General features: G+C 42.9%; 1 long non-coding RNA gene across 1 annotated transcript; it reads left to right on the top strand.

The window, feature by feature from the left end:
• Positions 1-1,981: 1,981 nt before the first annotated feature.
• Positions 1,982-7,295, top strand: LOC135372696 (uncharacterized). Its single transcript, XR_010416072.1, has 3 exons — positions 1,982-2,119; positions 5,920-5,977; positions 7,054-7,295. It is a non-coding gene; the product is annotated as an uncharacterized LOC135372696 (long non-coding RNA).
• The last annotated feature ends 17,050 nt before the right edge of the window (positions 7,296-24,345 follow it).

Here is a 24,345-nt window from a genome sequence, read left to right as displayed (position 1 = left end):
TTATTTGCTTGCCAAACAATACACAAATGTCGTCTTTTCTAGTGAGGCATTCACTGTTCACCAGACATAAATGTGGAAAAGTTGAAGGGGCACAATGATTTTAGAGTGTAGCATGTTTTTTACTACTTCATATATTTTCACTGTGATTCATGTCCACATGTAGGACTAGGAAGGTATAGCATGCGCATAAAGAAGAATTTTGTATGCATCCACACATATGGTTCAGAAGATTAGATAGATGATAGATGTCCAAGCATATATAATTGTGCTTCATGTGCAGTGGGAATGCTAACGCATACCTTCCATGAAGGTAAGTTACATGGGCCATGTAAGACTGCCCTGTGCGAATGCTTTGGTAATGTGTCTCTAACTGTAAAGGTAAGAGGCAGTCGAGAATGCTGCAGACAGGGTTGCAACTTACATATTGCTTATCATGTCCTACATGATAAATATTAAATAGAAAGTGATTTGTGCAATATTCCCTGGGTACAGAATTAATTCCGAGGCTGCCCAGTGATGTCACCCAGGACGGCAAGTCACATAAATTACCTCTAAGACTTTTACACCCCATGGGCTGAGTTGTGAGTTGAAACAGCACTCTACAGAGGGATAAGGTGCACCAACTGATTTGATTTCTAGGATCTTTGCTATGCCCTAACTCTTCAGACCCATTTCCTAAAAACACCATTTCTAAGTGGCTCTGGTATTTCTTTTGCGTCGCCATAGTGTGCAACAACATGGCTTCTGGAGCTTTCATGTGCATGTTTTTGTGCTACGGTGCTCATTACAAACAGTATCCAGATGTTACACAAGAAATGCAGTAGTTTGTAGCGTGCCACACGAACGCGGCATGACATGGGAGTGGGTGATTCAAAGAAAGCTTCTGGAAAATGCACAGAATCCCACAAAAAATTTAAAATGTGATTTGTATTTCGTTTTACGTCGCTTGTCGTTCCATAACATCGTCGACGGTAAATCGTACGTAAAATTTGTCCCACAGCAGTATGCGGTTTCTCAAACACATAGCACGATTTTTTCCTGCAGAAATAAAACGCTGTCGGCATTTTCTTGCTAAAACGGCTGTTGAAACGTCAGTCAATTTCGTAAGATAATTGACCCTACAATGGGCAAGTGATGCAAAGGGCCGGGCTAACGCAGACGCGACTTGATACAAATTGTACGTGCTCACAAAACACAAACGACGAATTCCAGTCACAACATCGCACAGAGCTTGGTTCACGAATAAGTTCGCAGCTGCTGCACTGTTTACTTATCGCGGAACCCGGCTGTCCGCCATCTTCAAGCACAGATATGTGAAGCCGCGAGAAGCCGTAGCTGGAATCCACTGACAAGTACGAAGGCGCGTACACGTCACAATGCCCGTTCGGGTGCATCTATGTCATAAAAATGGCTGCGCCCATGTGTGTTTCGGAATGAATTGTCTATTTTTTTTTTACATGGTACTGTACCGAACTGAGAGAATGAAGATGCATTTTGGGGAGAGCTGGATGTGGGCTTTCAATCACAACCGTTTCGACTATTTGGGATATCGGCATAGCCGACCTTTAATAATGAAAGATTTGAGGCTTTGTATGTATTTGTCCATTCTATGTTGTTCCAGCCTCAGAACATCAGTTCTTTCATGACCTTTAATAGTTTTCGCTACTGCATCATTTCGTAATGAAAGGGCGTCCTGATATTGAAAACGTTTACCTCACCCAGCATGTGGTGCTCAGAGCTACTCATTGTTCGCGATTACAAAGTTTACAGATTAATTACGGTAGTTCTTGTAACTCTATTGCGTCAAAAGATTGACGCAGTCTTACCTAGAAGTATAACAGAGAGAGCGTACGTTTCATCCCGGTGATTGATTGCGGTGGTTGTGACCGAAACAGAATTCAATTAAGTCAAACAATCGAAGGGTAACTTTCCGTAATGTCTTTTTCATTTATTGATTAGTTTTGAAATCGGCTTCTTTGATTCCGTCGGTATGGTCGCCATACCTTCAGATTCACATATATAAAGACATCAACCGAGGTCAGATAACCAGTTGATTGCGGCGTGAAGTAAACATGACGTGCCCAAAACACCAAGTCTGTGTCTTCTTGCTGGTCCTCGCGTAAGTTTTAATTTTTCATATGCTTACTCGAAAAAAAACAGCACTCTGAAGTGTGTATGTGTGTGTGTTTACGACGACGGAGTTGCTTCCTTACTTCAGAAGTACAAAATACTACATGTTGATTCTACATTTGATTGCAAAAGCAGTGATTTGACATTAGATTGAATATTTCATTCAGTTGCTCTGAATAATCAAGAGACATAGAATCTGAAGCAAATGTGTGTTTATCGGTGGGATGTCATTACCCTTCATGTCTTTATGTCATCATTTTATGTTCTTTACCCTCCTCCTCTGTCAGTGATGTTCCCCATAGAAAAATTTTGTCACATTAAGCAAGCGCCTACTGGTCTTAAAAAATAAACCGTCAAAAATCAACGCTCAAAATTTCCAACTGTCATCCCTTGTTCACACCACGTCTTGAGACGTATTATCCTATCTGAAACCTGGTTGTCTTCTGCTATGTCCGACAATGAGCTCTCCAGACCACTCCAGGGTTAGCGCATATTTCGCAAACATAGGGCATCTCAGCGAGCAGTTCTTGTCATGGTATGTGCTAAAGAGAACCCTCTGCCGTCACTCGTTAACATTTCTTCCTCGTTGGAAGCCATGTGCATCACGGTACATAACGTTTTCCCCCCAGTGCTTATCGGTACTTGTTGAGGACTCCAGATTCGGAACCGGCAAGCTTTCATGTCCATGTTGTGCAATGTGTTCAATGTGTTCCTGTCAATGCTCTACAGTCAATGTTGGTAGAAGTCAGGGCTAGGTTTCGGTCGCTCCGCATTTTCTTAAATGGAGAATCAAACTACCCTTCCATTGACTGGACCCGCCTTTCTTGTAATGCTCATTACCTCAAGAGGGAATCACGAGACTTCATTGGAGTATGCGAAACCTTTAATCTGTCACAAATGGTCGAGGACCCCACCAGAGTTGCATCAAACACCGAATCCCTTTTGAACCTTGTGCTAACAATACACCCTGATGATATATCTCAGTTATCGGCATTCCATGGCCTTATCGAGCAAAAAGCTGGGCCTTGTTCAGCGACACGTTTCGTCACGTCGTGGAGATATACGTGCCCGAGATCCGCATTAAGTCTTTCTCTCGTGCACCTGGGTTCACAAAATGTATCGGCAAGCTATTAAACAAGAAAAAACGCCTGTTTAAAACTGCTAGACAAAGTAAAAGTATTCAAGCTTGGTCTAAGTACTCGGAAGCCAACCGTGAATATACATCAGAACTAAAGTTCGCAAAGCATAAATACTTTACCATCGATTTGCGTTCTGTAGTAGTTCACGACCCCAGAAAATTTTGAAATTATTTGAAACCTCCCAAAGACAGTCCAATTAGCCTTAAAAACGAATGAGGGGTTTTCATTTCACCCGAGTATTTTGCCTCCACTTTTGCTACCTTTTTCTCGTCAATTTTTCCACATCTTGCTCAGCTATCCATTCCCAGCATGACGCCCAAGAACTATGCTCCAATGACCAGCATAATCATCACGGCCGACGGAATTAGTAAGGTCATTAACTCTTTAAAATATTCCACGAGCAGTGGGGCATACTCCGTTAATGCTAAAATCCTCTCTGGTACAAAGAATATCTCGAGGACCATTATGTCCTGCATATTTACCCAATCATTAAGAGAAGAGACCCTGCCTACAGATTCGAAGGTAGCAAAGGTCATTCCTATCTGCATGTACGGTGACCGATCATCCCCAAGTAACTCTCGTCTTAGACCATTAACTAGCATTCCGTGTAAGACCCTCAAGCACGTACTTTACTCACACATAGTTTACTTACTTGAGCGCAGCAGCTTCTTCTCCCCCTCTCAGCACGGCTTTTCCAAGCACATGTCTTGTCAAACCCAACTACCAGGCTCTGTACACGACATAACGTGTAAGTCAGACAGTGGATATCGTACCGAGGCGCTTTTTCTTGATTTTTACAAAGCTTTCGATAGGGTACCACACGGCACACTCCTTCTTAAGCCTTCTGCTCTGAATGTCGACAACAAAGTAATTCACTGGCTACGTAATTTTCTCTCGCAACGCCTTCTCTTCGCCGTTGCGAATGTCATGATACATCATCCACTCCTGTCAGCTCCGGCATATCCCAAGGATCTGTACTTGACCCCTTCCTGTTTTCAGTATACATCAATGATCTAACCGTTAACATACGTTCTCAATTCCGCCTCTTTGCCGATGACTGTGTGCTATACCGTAAAATTTGTTACTCTGATGATGAACTAACACTACAGAACGACTTATCCTCAATCCAACCCTGGTGTGACTCTTGGCAGATGCCACTAAACCTAAGTCACTGCTCGCTTGCAAGATTCCATAGCCGTAAAACCTCGCAGCACGTCCAGTACACCCTTAATAACACCCTCTTAACACCTTAATAACGCCCTCTGCACTCTTAAAAAAGAGTGTACTTTAACTCCTTTTTTTTGCCAAATATATAACACCCTGATGGAGAGTACAATTACGCACAAAGGGGTGTCTCCTCACTACCTCAAGGGAGTAGTATAACACCTTTCTCCCTACTGGAGAGTAATATTACTCCCCGGCAGGGAGAAGGTGTTATGCTACTCGCTTGAGGGAGTGAGGAGCACCCTTTTGAGCGTAATTGTACTCTCCAAAAGGGTGTTATATATGTGGCAAGGAAAGGAGTTAAAGTACACCATTCTTTAAAGAGTGTAGTGCTCATAAGTATCTTGAAGTACATCTTTCAGCAGACTTAACACGGAATACACGCAATGATAAAATAATCTCAAATGCCAATCATGCCCTGGCCTTCATCCGATGTAATCTTAAATCCGCCTCACCTAACTTAAAACGACTCACTACAATACGACTTAATCTACAATATGCATCATCATCAACATGGGATCCTCGCCAAAGGTATTTAATAAGTATCATCAAACTCATTCGAAACAAAGCAACATGATTCACCAATAATATTTTTTTTCTCCTAATACACCAGTCACTGCTTTGAGGCACGAACTTAACCTGTCGTCCTTAGTACAGCGCAGTCATATCTCAGTTCTATCTCTCTTTCGTACATTCATGCATAACATTCCCTCAAAACCGTGTCCGGTTCGCCGATTCTGTGCTATCTTTCCCCGCCTTGATCACCCGAATAAAGTCGACCGCTTTTGATGTCATTCTAATGTTTCTTTGTTGTTGTTTTTTTCAAAAACATTGTTTTGTCGCACCGTCCTAGAGTGGAATGAGCTTCCAAGCAACATGCCTACAATAATACAAACTCAAGAATTTGATACGCCATCTCTGTGCTGCTCTCGTAGTTGCTATATACTTCGTATGCGTTTTGTGTGTGTGTGTTTCTGTGTCCAATCTTGTGTCCAGGGCGCCTTACATACCATTAAAATATGTCACAGCATCCATTTTCATCGTAGCTGCTGATGTACCACGTTGCTGATTCATCACGTATAAACTTCGTTGTACATTATCTCTTATATATCACATACATCTTGTTATCTCACATTATCATGCCTTTGTATTTTTGTATTTTTCTTTGTTCTAAAAGTTATTTACATATACTCACGATGCATGATTGCTGCAACCCACACCCTTCCCCCACACACCCCACACGCCAAGGGACGTTTGGAGGTATATTGAAACAAATTGAAATAAATAACTAAACAAATAAATCATGGTTATGGGCCAAGCGGCTCTACCTTACGTTTGTCTATGGGCAACACAATGGTCTGTTCAACAAAACCCACAGCAATTTGTTCACTGAGCAATTTTAATGAAGTAACTGATGCCTTCACAGGAACCTCGTAATGTTCGCATCCGCTGAAGCCACTGAAGGAACATGCTTGCAGGAAACGGTAGGTGAAATGCCAATATCTTCAGGGGATCAAAGATGCCAAAGTCAATTAGGGCAATTTTGGTCTTAACGGTTCGGAGTCCAGCTAAATTTTGTACGGTTTAATGAATTTATTGTGCCCAGAAATCTAGCATCTGTCTAATGTAGGGAGTAAGTAAGTCAAACTAAAAATTTACATACCGGTCCGATAACACAAACGTCATTCCGTATAGTGACATTCTTGTGCAAGTCATGTAATGCAGCGGATCCCTTCTAGAATTGAGTGAACATCTGTCACGTGAGTGGGATAAACTTAATTGTAGTTATTGATTTTTTACTCTCATTCAATTCTATGTGTCGGCTATAGAACCTCCAATTTATTTTTTAACACTACTCCGTTGGTTTTTACTGAATTGAAGTGAAATGCGTCGGCACAGGCAGGAAGAAACGAAAGAAAACAAGATCAGAGAGGAGATTTATTCATTAAATCACGATTTGCTCCACTGTAGACCTTTATTTTTATTCTGTGCGTTACCTGCATAGGCGCTCATAAATTAAAATAGGTATTGATGAATTTCTGGTTGCTCGTGCCGCCAGGATATGTTTGCTGCGCAGTATCTAACATCAGATTACTGTGAAAGATGAGTGTCTGCTTGATATAATCCACAGCAACATCAGTGCCACAACAAAAATTAGGGTGCGCTGACATGTTTTTACATATTATACAGAATTAGACTACGTGAAACATCTATTCCAAAGTAAATCTGTTGATGTCATTTTGGTAGTGGACTGTATATGCTTCCAATGGTGTAGGGCGTGTGTCATATGTTATACTTCCCAATATCTTACCGAATCATGAGCTCTGCTGCCAAACTGCTGGCCGGTTCCATATGCTTCGAAAGACGGTTAGGTGACAACCGAGCTGGTGATGACGATTCATGGTAGCAAAACCCCGATACGAGGGACAAAAAAGAGGCACACACACGAACACCGTTCTGTGTTTGCCTTGTCTCGGGGTTGTGCATCCCTTTTTACACCTGCTCACGCTTTCATAAAAGGTATGCTACGGAATGTAACATCCTCTCTTTTGCAATACAGTGCAGCCCTGGTGACGACTGTGGAGAAAACTGCATTTGCGGCGGGCGTACTGGCCAACAACTGTACTGCGTCTACTTCGATCCAAACGAATATACAGACTACGGCTTAAATGAAACTGACCTAGACCAGTATACTCCAAGGCCAAAAGATTCCCATTAATGAGAGAGCATAAACGGGCTGTTTAACAAGAGAGAAATCTCTCTTCCTTTTTTATTTGTTCGAATAAATATGCCCTTTCTAAATAGCTCTTTCTGTGTGACTGCCACTGCACTGTAAACCATTTAGGTTATTCTGAGCACCTCAAAAATAAAAGATTCAATTGAGCTGCATTGCACTGAATCACACCCTTGCACGATCCGACCCTTGCCCTTGCGGTGGCCTATACCCCGGTTATACGCTAGGCATCGGAGGCCGGAATTTGGTGAGTCGCGCCGACACGTAACCAGTTCCAAGATGTGGGCACAACCGTTCCGAGGGGATGAAGATTTGGATGGAGGCCTCCAACGATGCTCGTGGTCATGATGATGATAACAACTTGCCGTTGTTGGCCACACAGCTGTGAGCTCCTCGCGACTGTAGCTGAAGATGATGATGAGATGATGATGGTGATGACAAGACGATTACAGAGTGATGTCGGCAGGCTCTAACGACGGCATCATTACAACTATTCTCTCCCCTTCTTATCTTTCCTGCCGCGTTGACCATCAGCATGAGGTACTACTAACTCGGTCACGTACAACATCATTCGAGGCATCCTTCTTTCAACGAACATCATCAGATTGGAATAGACTCCCACGGCATATTGCAGAACTCACGGATCATATCCAATTTACCAACGCATTAATCGCCGAGTTTACCTGACCATTGTCGCTCCGTGTACACGCACATCATTGCTCTCTAATCTAGATATATTCTTTGGTATAGTTTATTTTTCATCTTGTTATATTATTTTTCTGTCTGCTGTTTTCTTTTTCGTTTTTTTTCAGTGTATGTTTGTTGTTTGATATACAGTGCCAGTGTGTTGCATACGTGCTCACTCCCTCATGTAATGGCCTAAAGGCCCCTTGATGGATCAATAAATAATAACTATCGGAGGGGGGTTGTGGAAGGCCTTTTTTATTATTATTTGGCTGTAGCGACGTAGGGACACGTAGAGATGGAGAGACGAGTAAAGGAAGAGTGGGAGACAAGGGGGTTAGTATGCGTCCTGGGCTGTCTTCAAGGGGAACTCAGACGACAGTTCGTCGGGAAAGTCTGCCGGAAAAAGTGCGGAGTTCCCGTTCTCATGACGACGCCTGTACACAGGGACGCGGCGGGCGCTGGGACGCGACGCGGGGAAGTGAAATGAGTGGAAGGGCTATGACGTAGAGCCATAGAGCAACGGGTCAAGGCGTCACCTCCTACCGACTTCATGGAGCTGCCCAGCACCGTTTGGCGCCACGGTCGGCGGGGGCCTCAAAAATTGGAGATTTTGAAACTCTGTAGCATAAAAAATACTAGGAGGTGGGACTTTGCGCACGGAATACGTCGAGTAAGGCGAACAGACTCTGTCAGAGACAAAGGTCTATCCGTGTGGTTTCTCAACCCCTTTAAATACAAGCATCGGACACAGATTATCAAACCCCCACCCCACCGCGCCAAAGTGATAACACTGATGGCTGTTTGGTTGGTAAGAAAAAGAAATTATGGACATATTGGCCCTCTGATCTCACTTGCGTTGAGGAAGAGCTCGCGGGGGATCGCGGAGTGGTCGTCCGATCGACCTCCCAGGGGCTGTCTCATCCGATGTAGGAGCTCTGACGGACGGCGGTCACCAAGCTCCTCAGTCGCAAGGAGTTGCTGTATCCTCGCTGCCTCCAAAATCGCCGTGCGCGACACAATGGCAGACTTCAACGCATCATAAGCGTTGTCAGGACGTATGGACGAAAGGACGTCATCAATGTCGTCGATCAGCTCCAGGGAGATAAGCGGCATCATTTCGCAATATTTGCTTATGTGGCTCTGGACGCGGCGGGTCTGGAAGAGTGCTTCGAGTTGTCGAAACAAGGTCTTTGGATTCTTAATCCAAAACGACGGAAGTCGGAGGGTCGTAGTCGTGGAAATTGTCGCTGTGGATGATGCCATACCGGCACTTCCATCGGGAGCGCTAACTCCGTCTCCGTCAGCGGCCTGGGAGTTCAGAGGCTCACTCATAAGGTGCGCTGAGTTCGGGTCACGAAATTTGTAGATTGAGCTGGACAGAACAAAGGTCCGTGCTGAGCGGCTGCCAGGAATCAAATTGAGGCATGCTGGTTTATTCTTCCTCCTTTGTGCATCCCTGTCAGGAGGGCGCTACATCTACAATTTCTTCATGGTTTCTTCGCCTTGCTCCGCTCTGCTCTTGAATTACTGGAGGTATGTACCTAAAAATAACCGTTTGAGGTATGATAACCAAAGAAATAATAGAAACTAACACACGAAATACAGAATTCAGGGATCATGTCTGTATCTACCAAAGTAATTCGCTCCCCGCGGTGCTTCAGCTTCAGTCATGTTGCCGAATGAAAAGCAAGAGAAGGACGGAAATTTGGTGGAGATAACATACCCTTAAAGATATATAAACAGTTACTTTATCCCGCGTTGTTTGGCTCCCGGCTCACGCTTTGAAGGTTTACCTATCCGTTCTCGTTCACAGCCGGCCTTGGCGACATCTTGAGTGCCCACCACGCGACATGGAATCTACCTCAAATATATCGCAGTGACCTTACGAAAGTGAACACTGACTCTGTATTGACTCTTTATTTCTGGTCTATGTACTATTCTATTTCTCAGTTTATTGACTTCTGTTAATAGATGTTTATGTCGATCAAGAAAAGTACTAGGGAGATGTTGAATTCGTGAAAAATAAAATCCCTATGTCCTTCATATTGATTTTCCGTGGATGTACTACTGTGTATACTTGGACCATACAATGTATTGAGAAGAGTCAATACACATTCTGCAATACGACTTCAAACAAATATACTAAAAAGCAGGTTCGGCAGCTGCCATTCGTTACACCATGCTATGATTTAGCTTGTGTGTGTGACGCAAAACACAAATACTTCAAGTATATCGTTACTCTTACTTTGTATTATTGCACGTTCCACAATGCAGCCTAACCGCACCGCAGATCACTTTCAGGACGTACACCCTACGGTGAACAGGGGTCCGTGAGGTTAAGACATTCCTTCCTTATTTTGAACTCGGCCACCACTCATTTCATTTTCTATTTCTCTATGTACCAGTATGTGCCACAGGCGTTACGTTGATTGCAAGAAACACAGACGTTACGTAGACAGAGATGTATTACCCCAAATAATTTTCCACTTGAGTGTTATTTTTGTGCATAATCAAGTTAGACTTGAACAGCTCACCCTTCCTTTTGAGTCAGGGGCGGACAGGACTCTAGAATTAGCGTAGGCTTGCGGAACAAATAATATATAGTGCCTGTTTTCTCTTAGAAAGGGTCCGCTCCTGAGGGTTCCACGTTCAGGGTGAGTGGCAAATCTCGTTCCAGCCAGTTCGCTATGACTGTACTGCCCCCCGCAGCGACCCACCAGTGTTTGAATTGTTCGCTTGGTATGGCAAGTGCGAAAAGCAAACTCTCCTAGAGATAGGATTGTAACGTGAAGTTAGTGTCTCTCCAAAGGGGACCACCTCCATAGGCAACTCTCCTGCATGATGAAAATACACACACTCCCGGGTGGGCCGTGTGTTTGGGCCGTGTCGCGGGGCCTATCAAACGGTCGTCGGGGCAGCATCGCTCGCGGTGGTGTTTCCGGGATGATTTTTTCCCTAAAAGGCCAGTACCTTTCGAAGTCGCAGGGCAATACTTCTTGCAGTATTGCGCCCGGGAAACAATTTTCTTAACTTTGGTGTCTCTCTATTTCCCTCTCTGTATTTCTGTCTGTTTCCTTTTTAAGGTGCCGCGTTCATTGTTCGTTATGAAAACTGCCAGAAACGAACATGGAGAAACAGGAAAGGAAACGCGGTGGTCACAGTTCAACACAATGAATAAAGTAAATGTCCCACTTCCGCGGACATCCTGTTCGCCATAGAGGGTCGTGAAAGGGATCTGAGGGTCGTGAAGTGGAACGTGCAATAAAGCAAAGAGTCACTACAGTCATACCTCGCTTTACGAACACCCTTCGTTTCTCAAGAAATCGTTCGTAAATCGAGGTATTCGTAAATCGAGGTCCGAGGAGTGCAGTGCACAATTACATCACAAAAACACGGGAACTTCTTCTTCTCACTTCTTCTTCTACGGGAAATTAATTTGAATAAGTTTTATTTTTGAAAATACTGCGTAATTGTGCTTTGCACGATACTTTCTGCAGGGTCTATCCTGTTTAGAAGAGATGACAGAAGTCTGACACTTGACTCATCCACCCGGTCCTCAAAGTACCGTATCGCGCGCGGATGAGACTGTTTCCAACGGCAAATATTACGCTTGTCACCGGCTGTCAGGACTGAACGCCTTCTCTTGGAACAGCAAGATGTTTCCATCTCGGAGACCTGGTCCAAACTCACAACCGTTCGGCTGTAAACGCCCGAATTATTCTTTCAGGAAATGGTGAATCATGTTTGTGGAACGTAGCGACGTTGGGACATTGTTGCCCGTATTCACCACTCCCACTTAGCCACTGGTTTAGTGACGTCTGGTTTAAGTTGATCACGTGATCTCTCCGGCTCTGAAGCCGTTGACCACAACGCATGCGCATTATTCACATTGTCACGAGATGGTTGAGGGGAGGGAGAAATTAGCAGACGACGGAAGAGTCGCGAAGAGGAAGACCCTCGTTTTATATATATATATATATATATTGTTATGAGGTTGATAAAGAAAAGTTCAGGCGGCGCTGGCTGGCGCTGCTACAGGTGGTTGCTGGATAGTGTGCGGGTGGCCGGCGGTTAAGCCTGCCTTTGTGTTTGTTAATATGATAGGTAAAACAATGTACAAAGAGCGCGTTTGCATGTTATTGAAGAGGCAGGAGTACGCATTCTCGTGGAGGCGATCGTTGTACTTTTGTCAGTGTTCGGTCGTCGATTGTGGTTGCGTATAATAACTGCACCTCCATGGACCATCGCTTGTTTATCGTTTGTTGTGCGGCCTGTGTGGTGAATTGCAACGATCAAGATAGCCTTTCGATCACTGGGGCATGTCAGCAGCGTGTTTTTACGCTTTCAAGTCTGGTGTCATGTGCGCAGCGTGTGTGCAGGCGCATCATCACGGTAGGCTGCCTGTAAGTAAACAGCAATAACATTGATGCAAGGGTGGCCATATCCTGCATCGGACTCCCACAGGCATAACTTTTATAGTGTTATGGTTTCAAGAAATTGACGTGGTACTTTACAAGGTGTCACAAATCTGCAACGCGTTAAAGCATCGCTTTGCTGGCTGCGTTTGTTCGGGCGCACGACTGAAAACGAACTGTGCAGTCCTGTTTACATCCGCGTCCTGTGTGTGTGCGTGTTAGCGGTGTTTTCGTTATGTTACCCAAGGTGCCCCTGCCTGTGAGTCGTGTGGAAGTTGCCAGTGTCGTGACCTGCTGTCGTTCTACGGTTCTATCAGTGCGGTGCTATGGTTAATTGTGACCTCCTTTATCTCCGTATCTCTGCAGATAACATTCTTGTAAAAATCATCAAGCACTGAATTGATTTATTCTGTTCAGCAGACAAAGACTGTCAGTTGCTGGAACTTAATAGGATGGGAATGTACACACTTGTCCTACAGTCATATATTGAGCGCATTTGACATCACAGACGCCATATATGCAAAAATAAAAGGGCACACTTTAGTGTCGTAACAATAAATCCGAGCCATTCAGAGTTTGTTGTTTATTGAGACCACATGCACAAAATACAAACAATCTTCTCTTTGCGGTTAAAATGGATCAAATATCTCATACAGAAGGTCTTATTTGTCTCAATAATGGTGTTTCAAGGGTGGAGCAAACATACAATGGACACAGGCAAACACATACAACAACAGCTGCAACATCAGCTACAAGCAAATCCGTGCTGTTCTTTGCATTGTGCTTGCTTGTTCAGAGTCATATATTGTTGAGGAAACACTTACATACCTGGTCAGGGTCTTTTTCTGCGCTCGTTCTTTATAAGCTCCTCTCTTGACTTCATACTGGCATTGTAAACAATCTCACTTCCATTAGCACTGCACCATTACATGCCAAACAATCACCATCACCAATGCCTAAAACCTCCCCAGAGCTGATGCCATGCTATAATATGCCAGCTGAGGCTTTTCATTTAGACTTTTTGTTCAGAAAGAATTTCTATGGTGATGCAGTTGCATTTACCACTTCAATCTGACACAGATAGCTCAACTTTGACAGTAAAATCACATCAGAGGCCCGTGTGACCTCTGCTTTTCCTTTGACAAGGCTGCTCTGAGAACTGCCACTGTCCAATTGTGCAAATTAAGGTATTGCACGATTACATCAGCAGCTCTATACAGCGGTCTTGAGAATTTTCTTTTTGAGCTTTTAAGTCTTGCTATAGTTCTCTGACTGTTCCCAGTTTTCTACACTGTCCTGTATTGCAGACAACGTGAAATACAGATGGTAAAGCTCTGAAAAATTTGTGCATGTGCCCCATGCATCTGTGTACTGCGTAGTTACGCAGTTATAAACTGCACAGCTGTGTGCTGAGAGATTGTGCTATTTCTTGAGAAACAACACCGTGGAATATCAAAGCAAACAGCAGCACTGATCATTGTCTGCTAGCTTTCTGCATTGATATGTAATGGACAGTAAGTGGAAGGCTGCAATGGACAAATGAATGCAATGCAAATAAGCTCATATAAAGAAAAGAATGAAACTTGAAATCAGATGCATCTTATCTACAATGTGCTGCTATCATTTTTTAGGCAATACAGGATTTTATATCTTTGTTCCACATTTTCTGTTATCTGTTGAGACACTTTGGCAGTTGTAACTTTGCAAAAGCCAACATATTCATTCAGCTGTGTCAGCACGAAGCTACACAACCAGACAGTATATTAGGGTAGTGAACGCGGTGTACCGCATCATCAAGGATAAAGTCTGGGAGCAGAAATGTGGGACATTGCTTAATATGCAGACAAATAACATAGATGTTTTTGCATGGCTGACCACCTAACTTCAATAGCCAGTGATGAACATGCGATGTCTTCATCTGGTGTATTCTGGAAATTAATAGGTGACGTATCGGGAGGGGGGGATGGTTTGCAAGTTAACAGCACCCAACAGCAACAACAGTTTCACAGATTTGGGGCAAACACATCTATGTTGGCACACATGAAGGGCATATAGTTATTTCATTACACTTTATTGAACTTTATGTACCCATAAAGGCGCATTACAAAAAATGTGGGAGGGGGCAGGGTTACAAAAAAAAAAAAACAGAGGTAGAAGTAGAGGTAGTGCGAAACTCCTCTTTAGAAGAAAGGAAACACTCTGCATACACAACCACAATATTCCTGAAGCAATGGTTTCTACTCTTAGAATTACATGTTTTTCATGCATTTAAGCAGGGTTAGTCACGTTCCAGCCACATATCTGTACGACAATTAGGTTTCTTCACGTATTGCATTCAAGAACTGCTTTCCTGAAACAAACTTAAAGGTCAGCTATGCCGATATCCCAAATAGTCGAAACGGTTGTGATATTCTGAAAGCCCACATCCAACTCTCCCCAAAATGCACCTTCATTCTCTCAGTTCGGTACAGTACCATGTCAAAAAATAGATAATTCATTCCGAAACACACATGGGCGCAGCCATTTTTATGACGTAAATGCACCCGAACGGGCATTGTGACGTGTACGCGCCTTCGTACTTGTCATTGGATTTCAGCTACGTCTTCTCGCGGCTTCACGTATCTGTGCTTGAAGATGGCGGACAGCCCCCGGATTCCACCGTTCCGCGATAAGTAAACAGTGCAGCGGCTGCGAACTCATTCGCGAACCAACCTCTCTGCAATGTTGTGACTGGAATTCGTCGTTTGTGTTTTGTGAGCATGTACAATTTGTATCAAGTCGCGTCTGCGTTAGCCCCTTTACAGCACTTGTCCATTGTAGAGACTGACGTTTAGACAGCCGTGTTAGCATGAAAATGCCGACAGCGTTTTATTCCTGCAGGAAAAAATTGTGTTATGTATTTGAGAAACCGCGTACTGCTATGGGACAAGTTTTACGTACGATTTATCAATGTGCAACAGCGTCGACGATGGTAGGTAACGACGAGAGACGTAAAACGAAATACAATCACATTTTAAACTTTTTGTGGGATTCTGTGCATTTTCCAGAAGCTTTCTTTGAATCACACACTCCCATGTCACGCTGCGTTGTGTGGTACGCTACAAACTACTGCATTTTATGTCTAACATCTGGATATTGTTTGTAATGAGCACCGTCGCACAAAAACATGCACACGAAAGCTCCAGTAGCCATGTGGTTGCACACTATGCTGACACAAAAGAAGTACCAGAGCACAAATTGCCACTTAGAAATGGTGCTTTTAGAAATGTGGTGTCTGAAGAGTTAGGGGATGGCATAGATCCTAGAAATCAGGTGCACCTTATCCTTCTGTAGAGTGCTCCTTCAATTCACAACGCAGCCCATGGGGTGTAAAAGTGTTAGAGGCAATTATGTGACTTGTCGTCGGGTGACATCACTGGCCAGCCTCGGAATTAATTACGTGCTCAGGAATTATTGTACAAATCACTTTGTATGTAGGACATGATAAGCAATATGTAAGTTGCAACCTTGTCTGCAGCATTCTCGATTGCCTCTTACCTCTACAGTTAGAGACACGTTACCAAACCATTTGCAAAGGACACTCTTACAGGGGCCGTGTAACTTGGGTTTTTAATTTATAAAAATATAAGTATACAATATATAATGTGAAATTTATATAAAATAAAAAATAACATTTATAAAAAGAATCTATAAAAAATAAATAAAAAGGCTTCATGGAAGCAATCCGTTAGCATACTCATTGCACATGAAGCACAATTATATATGCTTGGACATCATCCAATTAATCTTCTGAACTATATGTGTGGCTGCATACGAAATGTTTTATGCGGATGCTCTGCCTTCCTATTCCTACATGTGCACCCGAGTAACAGTGAATATATGTGAAGTGGCAAAAAGCAACGCTAGACTCTACCATCATTGTGCCCCTTTAACTTTTCCACATTTATGTCACTAGAAGAGAAGACATTTGTGCATTGTTTGGCAAGCAAATAAATATATTTATTGACATTTTCCATCAATCAACAATGTTGTGACCTGGTGCAAATATTAATGTCAACAAGGAAAGTACTTCAAATTATTCCTATGTGCTCAAATGCAGATATGACAATTCTGGTTTTTGTACCTCAGCACAGTACAGTTTCAAAATTAACAAACTGCAAACTGCACAGCATCAGTATCTCAAGAGGGGAATCATATAAAGCTCCAATAATAGACTGTGCAAACAAAGTTAAAAAAAAAACAAAGTACTTCAAGTAAAATCTGAATAATCGATTGCCGTTGTGCTACGTACTACTATCCACAGTTCATGAATGGAACATGTTACCTCATTGCATTGCCTCCATGTGAGCACTAGAACAGGCAGCTTTTTAGGTCGCTCTTTTCGTGTTTTTCTATCGTCGTTTTTGTTTTCTGTTTTTGCAATAGCAAGCATGGCCATCGTGAAACACAAGCAGCCAAGGACAGGATGAGACATCTACAATGCGACTGCTAGCTCTCAACTGATATATTTATTAGCAGACTCTGGAATATACACATATGTGCTGCTAAGCAAATGACAATTTAACCAATAGAATAACAGACAAGAAAAAGGGCCCCTCTCCTCATTCTATTTCACAGGCAGTCCTAGTATCATTCTGAGTGTGTCCGTGCGTTCCCTTTGAGATAACGTATCTGGGACAGAAGCAAATCCAACAGCGGACTGCTTACACTTGTCTTACACTGCTTGCAACTGTCTTGTTATTTAACCGCTGCCTTGAGTTGTGTGTTCTGGAAATTTAGGCAGCATCCAGAGTCCCTGCAATGTGTTGCCATGTTTCTCGAGGGCATCAAAACTCTGTCCTTGGCTGCCTGTGTTTCACTATGGCTCTCAGATACAAACTACCCCATTTCAACACAGTAGAAAACACAGATTTGTAAATAGCATCTGTTGATTGCACTGTACATACCCCCCATATAAAGGATCATAGTGGATACTACATCTTGTGCGATAATGTCAGGAACACAAAAAAGCTAGATTTGAAACCACTTTTAGGTCGTAGTTGTAGTATTTGTGTGAAGCTACGCAATTCCTGTCCTGCAAATAATTTAAACCATACGCTTCATCTGCCAGCGTGATGATCCCCTGAAAAGCAATTCACACTTGGCGGGAACTACTGGTTCTGAAACCTATCCCTGACATGTGTAGCCATCAGGGAGGAAACCCAAGGGCTGCGGTGGAAAAGACAAACACACAGGGCTATGTTCTCACTGTCTATCAGCTGCTCTGGCTACTAAGAAGAACGTGTTCCGAATTAATATAACATGGCTTGACATGATACGCCGGCGAAAGCTAACCAATAAAATTAGTACTTAAATGTACAATATGTAAACACTTGCCATAACATGACAGTTTCCTTCCTGCATTCATGCGCTACCATTCAACCCACAGTGTTCTGAATTTTTTTATAGCATTACACGTCGTTTGACAGAACTTGAACAAGATTATATAGCACACGATAAAAGTAGAGTGAACAATGTGCAGAAAAAATGGCTAGGAAGCAAGCGAGCTGGTGAAGATGATGCATATGTAAAACCCCCGAGACTAGGGAACACAAAGGGACGTGTTTGTGTCTGTCCTGTGTGTGTGTGTCCTGTGTTTGTGTGCAGTAGTGCATGAAGGCCACTGCTAAGTTGTGTTGAGATACACCACTTTATGTTTGCCATGTCTAAATGAAACGTACCTGACCTGATCCAAATTAACCGTTCTGAGTCTGGAACACACAAAGAGAAAAATGCAACACACGCCACAACATTAACAGATAGGCAAGTGAGCTGTGGCAAGCTCAATCTTGGGAGAAAGTCAACAAGTAATTCACCAAAAGTCAATGAGCGCCTGAAATGTAACATCTCTGACTGGTAGCAGGAGGGTCCACGTTCAATTCCTGAAGTAGCTAGTACTGACTGGCTTTTTCATGAATTATTTGTTGAAGTTTCGATGTGCTTGAGAACCATTCGTCAACCATTGTATCCTCATGAAGTGATGAGGGTTTGTCATTCCAAAGAGACTCCCTTTCTGGCATGTGTCCTTATGGATGCTCAACACTCCAGAAAAAAAAAAAGCATTTAATGACTAGAAATGGATAGTCGTATTTACTGTATAATGATTGTGCACAACGGAAAGAAGACTTTTGCACAGAAGGCTGTACTTCTTGACGTCTAACATCAAGTTACAAAATTCCAGAATATATAAGACATGTTGTAAGGTAGAGCATAAGTAGAGTTGTTGAGTTGTCGAGTTGAGTTGAGGGGGGAGTTGTACCCCCTTTTTATTTTATTATATATGATTGTATAATTATTTTTGTGTCTGTACCAACCCTCACTCTCTACATTACAACATGTTTTATATATTCTGGGATTTTGTAACTTCATGTTAGACATTAACAAGAGCAGCCTTGTGCACGAAAGTCTCGTCTCATTAAAATTTAGATGCTCTCAACGGTCTTCTTTCTGTTGTGAATCTCTATCGCAGCATACCTGCACATTGCTGTTCTACGTACTGTGACTTTGCAGTCAGAGTATGGACTTTGGGTAAAAAGACTACACAGCACTGCTCAGGTATTTTTGCCTATCGAACAGTATGTCTGTATGTATGCAGTATAACACACAGTATTTGTGCACCGGACCCACTAAAAATGTAGTGAATGTGGCATTGCCCACGGTAATGCACCAAGTTAAACACAATTATTGTAGAATCCAGGTATTTTAGCTTGCATGTCAAGCAAGTACCACATCCACTATGAAGTTGTGACAAATAAATAGTTTCCATTTTTCTTAGCTCTCAGAACACAGACAGTGAATTAATAAGAGTAGACAATGTTAACATGAATTCTGGGCTATTCTTAATTAAAGATTCACAGATAGTAAAGGCACCTTCCTCAACGGACGTTGATGACACTGAAAATTCTAAAACGTTATCAGAGGCGACATCAGCTTCTGTGTGTCAAAGGATTGTATGTCCAACAGTAATCCAGCTAACAGCAACAAAAATATGCAAAAGACAAATTAACTGAACTAATGCAACGTACCTTCTATATCAGACAGTGAAGCTTGTAACACCCCATACACAGGAACCAGTGTCCAGACAGCAAAAGTGCTTGAACTGGGAGATAGCAGCTAATCGGAATGGCGACCTTTGTTTTCCACCCTGAAAGCACAAGTTGTAACTTTGAGGGCAGATTTAAAAGTGGTGTCAAGATGTCTGCATGTGAGTGCACATGAAAAGTTGAACATAGGTGAATACTCAAATTATAACATCACATTGTCATACCTGTTGGTGGAGGTAGACTGCAACTAATGTGTCATCAATTTCTTCATGCACCAGATGAAAGCCAGATCATGCTTCATTTCCGCCTTCAGCGTGCAGCTGTGATAATTCAGAAGTTAGATTATCAATACTATTGTGTTGCTAATCGTGGTCATATCAGAGTAAGCGCAGTAGGACAGCTGCGCAATCGATTCATTAAGCTTGCTACTTTTTATATTGAACCTCAACTTACCTTTTTTGCTCTCGTTTTTTGCCTGGATCCTCCGTGGCACGTTCAAAATGTTGTGCGTCGGGCACCTCAGATTTTCATCAGACGATTTCGTGCTGAGATTCCAAATTGCCTCTGGAGTCGCGCGTAACCTATGATAACATTCGTGAACGAAATCCTTGCAGCGGAAATTAGCAGGCACCACTGTCAGCCAAGAGCTTCGTACTGTTTGGTCTTTTGGCAGCTTATAATAGGTAACACTTGAATGCTCCGATGAATTGTTCTAACAGCGTAGCACCGTCGCATCTTCGACAACTTCGCCGTGGCATATTCACGAATCATATCGCTCCAGCCCATAAAAGGCAAGGTCAGAACAAGGAAGTGCACTTTCCAAACGACGTCGTGCCAAAAAAAATATTCACATGCTTTGTTTTTTTTAGCAACAACATAACAGCTGTTCGCTTATGTACGATGCACAGAGGACGAAGCGAAAGAAGCCAAGCGGCCAAGCCAAGAGTCCATGCCAAGCCAAAGACAGATAAACCGAGAGCAGTGACGTCGGTGCGCCCGTGCTCAGGGTTTGCCGACGGTCTGACGGCCGGGCGTGGGAACTAAAAAAACTGTTTTCTAAAAAACTACGAACAGTCGGAGCAAGATATTTCGCACACATATTCAGTGTTCGGTAATGAACACACAGCGCGAGTATCGCTCAGTTCTGCGGCACTTCAAAATCGGCATATCTGACCTTTAATAAGAAGGTGTAACATATGTCACAGGCATTTTGTGCCGGTTATGCAGTAAAGCTAGTATGCTTGAGGCACCACACATTCTCCTGGTGATGATGTGAAGGGAGGAAGCTTCAATCTTTCGAAATGTAAATGAGTGCCGTAGTGTCTTGCATTGTAACAGCATCTAGGCACTCTTTCCTGTGGGCTTTCGAGTGACAGATTCATACATATTAGAATAATTTGTAATGATGCTGATAACAACACCCTTAATTACATCAGAATTTTGTGACGGTAGTATGCCCATATTGCGTTCATCCTTCATTCACTCTTGTGCATTTAGGGGTGGAGTGTGAGTCAAGGCAGAGGTGAGCTAGTACGCAATGGGAGTACCTGTTCCTATCAGGTAATATACAGGACATGTCAAAATGGAAGATCCGTGGGCACTTAGCACGTACCTGTACTGGTGTAAGGAGAACGAAGTTGCAACATAAAGTACACTGAAGTGAAGTGTATATTAGAAGTGACCATTGGTTTGGTTCATGCAGTATTACTACAATTTCTACTATTCTATACTTATTGCTCGAACTCAGCTATTTAGAACACATTGAAGACAGACACAACAGAACGAAATTACAGGCATTTGGGCATTCACGATAAATAGAGGCATGGTTGCAATGTGGATGTGAATGCAGATGTATGAAATAAATCTTGTGACCTGATTTCAAAGGGGCGTGTTTTTCTATTCTTAAGATTTGCGCCTTACAGCATATGAGACTACACAACAAGTGCACATATCACACCAGTGTAAAGCTGGAGTGTCGTTGACATCCGTGTCGCCACCATGTCATGACATCTGTGTCATGACAGCTGTCAACAATGCATAGCATGTGAGATTTGCCAGGAAATCTTGCAAAAAATGAGCGTGCCTGCGTTCTCAGATCACATGATCTGTCATACATCTGCAGTCACATCATAATGATACTCATGATTTAGCATACATGATACAAATGTCAACCTGCCACGTGGTGACTGTCCTCAGCATAGCTGCGTTTCAGACAGATCAATGTACTTGTGCGCCGCAGTACAAGGTGGAAAAACAGCATTACCAATAACAACAGGCCCCTGTGATCTACATATATTTCACGGTACTGGTAATTGTGATACTGGTTCTCTTTCCATTGGCTCAGACACACCCTACATGTCCTTCCATCATAGTTCCCTTTTTCAGGATCTCTATTGGTTCGTTATGTGTAACAGATAGCATTTCCGATATTCAATCATTCTTCATGTTCAATGTACAGCAGTAATTTCAACTGTTCAGTGTTGGTACTTCCTGTGCAATAAGAGTATCAGCTTGTGGTTCTGCTTTTCATGCTAAACTGCCCAATGGAATTTCGCTCTGTTGCACTATCAATGCATTGGACTTGTGTCTCTATGCACAATGTAGTAAATATTTCTTTTTTTTTCATAGCATGTGGCATGGGACAAACATCTGTACTTCACAACTAATAGTTGATATCCTTAATAATAATAATCCTTGTGGAAATGCGTAACAAGGTTTATTGATTTAATGCAAAGAAACAACTCACAAGCATGAGGTACAGGCCCAGCTGTGCCCATAACAGATAATTTGGAAGAAAAGAAACAAAGTGTTGGGCATACACAGTGCTGCTCACACAATGAAGGGGAACACTGTGTGAATCATGGTCATGGGCTCGTATTGGCAATAATGGCATCCCAGAAATATGTTGCTTTGATAAAGTCTGCAGCCACGTCACTTGTGTTTTGTCTCTTGCGGTGGCAGTCTACAAAGCCACATCCACCGTTAGCAGATGATAAATGTGAGCATAAAAGCAAGTAGCTGTCACCTTGAATATTTTCTAATATTACGGTACATCATCATTGCAGAAATGTTGGTTGTTGGCATATTTGCCCTCCCCGTCTGGTGTGGTGTGCTGGAAGCGGTAGAGCACACATTTTAGCTACACATGTACTTACATGTGCGTCCTTATAAAATTTTGACACCTTCACTTCTCTGTGGATTTTCTCCTGAACCGGCAAGGTGAAACCTGCTCGCAATTTTGCACGCAGCAACTGCACACACCTGACAGTGGTATCGACATCATGACTACATAGTGTTGTGTTTATATGCCCATACAAATTCGTCGACACAAAACACTGCTCACAATATTTCCTTGTGCAGGATATTTCTACTGGTACTTTTATCGAATAACCAAGTCTGATATCCTAAAGACACGCTTTTTTATCCAAATTTCTCCCAGTCGACATATACAGCAGCACCCTGCATTGAAACCGATAAGCATAGCCAGATCTCACCAGCACAAAATTGTGCCAAGAAACATGCTTATAGTGATTCCCAAAAAACATTAGTACTTTCATAATGACAGAACACAATCGTGCTTTCCTATGGGGCTTGCAACTTTCTGGGCAACCAAATCAAGCTTCCAAGGGGATCAAGAGCTTCCTCCATATGGTGCCCTTTCCAGAGTCAGATCTGAAATATTGTACCTTGTTAATGCACTGGGACATCCAACTCATAACTCCAGGTACCCTCTCAATGCTACTGTTTTGGAATGTTACTCATAGCATTTCAAAGGCGAGCTACGTGCTTGATATTTGTGCCCTTACATGCTGGGTAACATGTACCATACTCTGCTCTATAGCTGTAAGGCACATGGAGGTATAACTGCTCCATGGAATCTCCCCTCCCTCTTGTGACCTCCGTTTAGTTTAGAAGACAAACATGATGGATACATTTCTAACAGGAAACACTTAACAGTAATCTAGGAACACAAAGCTGGTTCAAAAGTACCGGCGATCACTATAGTGTGCAGCAAGTCGTTAAATGTATCAATCAGAACCAGTAACGGCAGCACAGTACGAACTATTGTTAGTAATGTATAACAGAGGCACTAGGGGCTGTATTAAAAGTACCACGCACAATCAGCGTCGTTTTTGTTGCTGGAGGTAACAGCTGTTTGTGCACGACCTCCTGTCAACTTTGGATTGGAAAGTGACTTGTGTCTAGCTGCCAATATTGACATCACTAACTTTGACGATGTTGGTCCTAAATTAGGAGAGCGAATTTCAAAATTTCACTTCATACCGATCGTTAACTTTTAAATCACTGGCGGGTTTATTACTTCACTTACTTCGCTCACCTGTTCCTCACAACGTTCTTTTTGCTTAATTTGCGCGATTTCGACTTGGAAACTATTGAAAACTTGAAAACAGCGTCCAGCAAAAACTAGTTTTGGGTTGTTTCTCGAAAGGCTCATTCACAGCTGCTCCGCGGTAGACCGGCTTTAAACTACCCCCACCCCTAGTTTAAATCAGTCCTATGCAAATACATGGGAGTTAGACCATCGCTAGGTCGCCGGGTTTACGTCGTGTGAACGGCGAACGAAGTGAGACTTTGAGGGCAAATATTGATTGCAGCGCAACAACATTCGCCTTAGAAACACTTCTAGTAGCTTTACAAGTCAAAACTTACCTGTATTTCGCCGAAAAATTTCCGGCGAAGCGTAGATAGGCCTATGCGGTGTGCACACAAACTCCATGGAGGCCGCCATGGGCCTCACGGTAGCCGGGTTAGACCAGCGGGATGGTTGTTCGTGATTGGCGGACGAAGTACTCACGTGATCAACTTAAACCAGACGTCACTAAACCAGTGGCTAAGTGGGACTGGTGAATACGGGCACGTATGTTTGACCGTGGCGGCATGTACTGAGGAACTTTCATTATCCTCCGGTCCAT

This window comes from Ornithodoros turicata, chromosome 1 (genome assembly GCF_037126465.1).
Source record: "Ornithodoros turicata isolate Travis chromosome 1, ASM3712646v1, whole genome shotgun sequence".
In the NCBI taxonomy this organism is placed as follows: domain Eukaryota; kingdom Metazoa; phylum Arthropoda; class Arachnida; order Ixodida; family Argasidae; genus Ornithodoros; species Ornithodoros turicata.
Note: the sequence above shows the minus strand (reverse complement) of the source record. Positions and strands in the feature narration are given on the sequence as shown.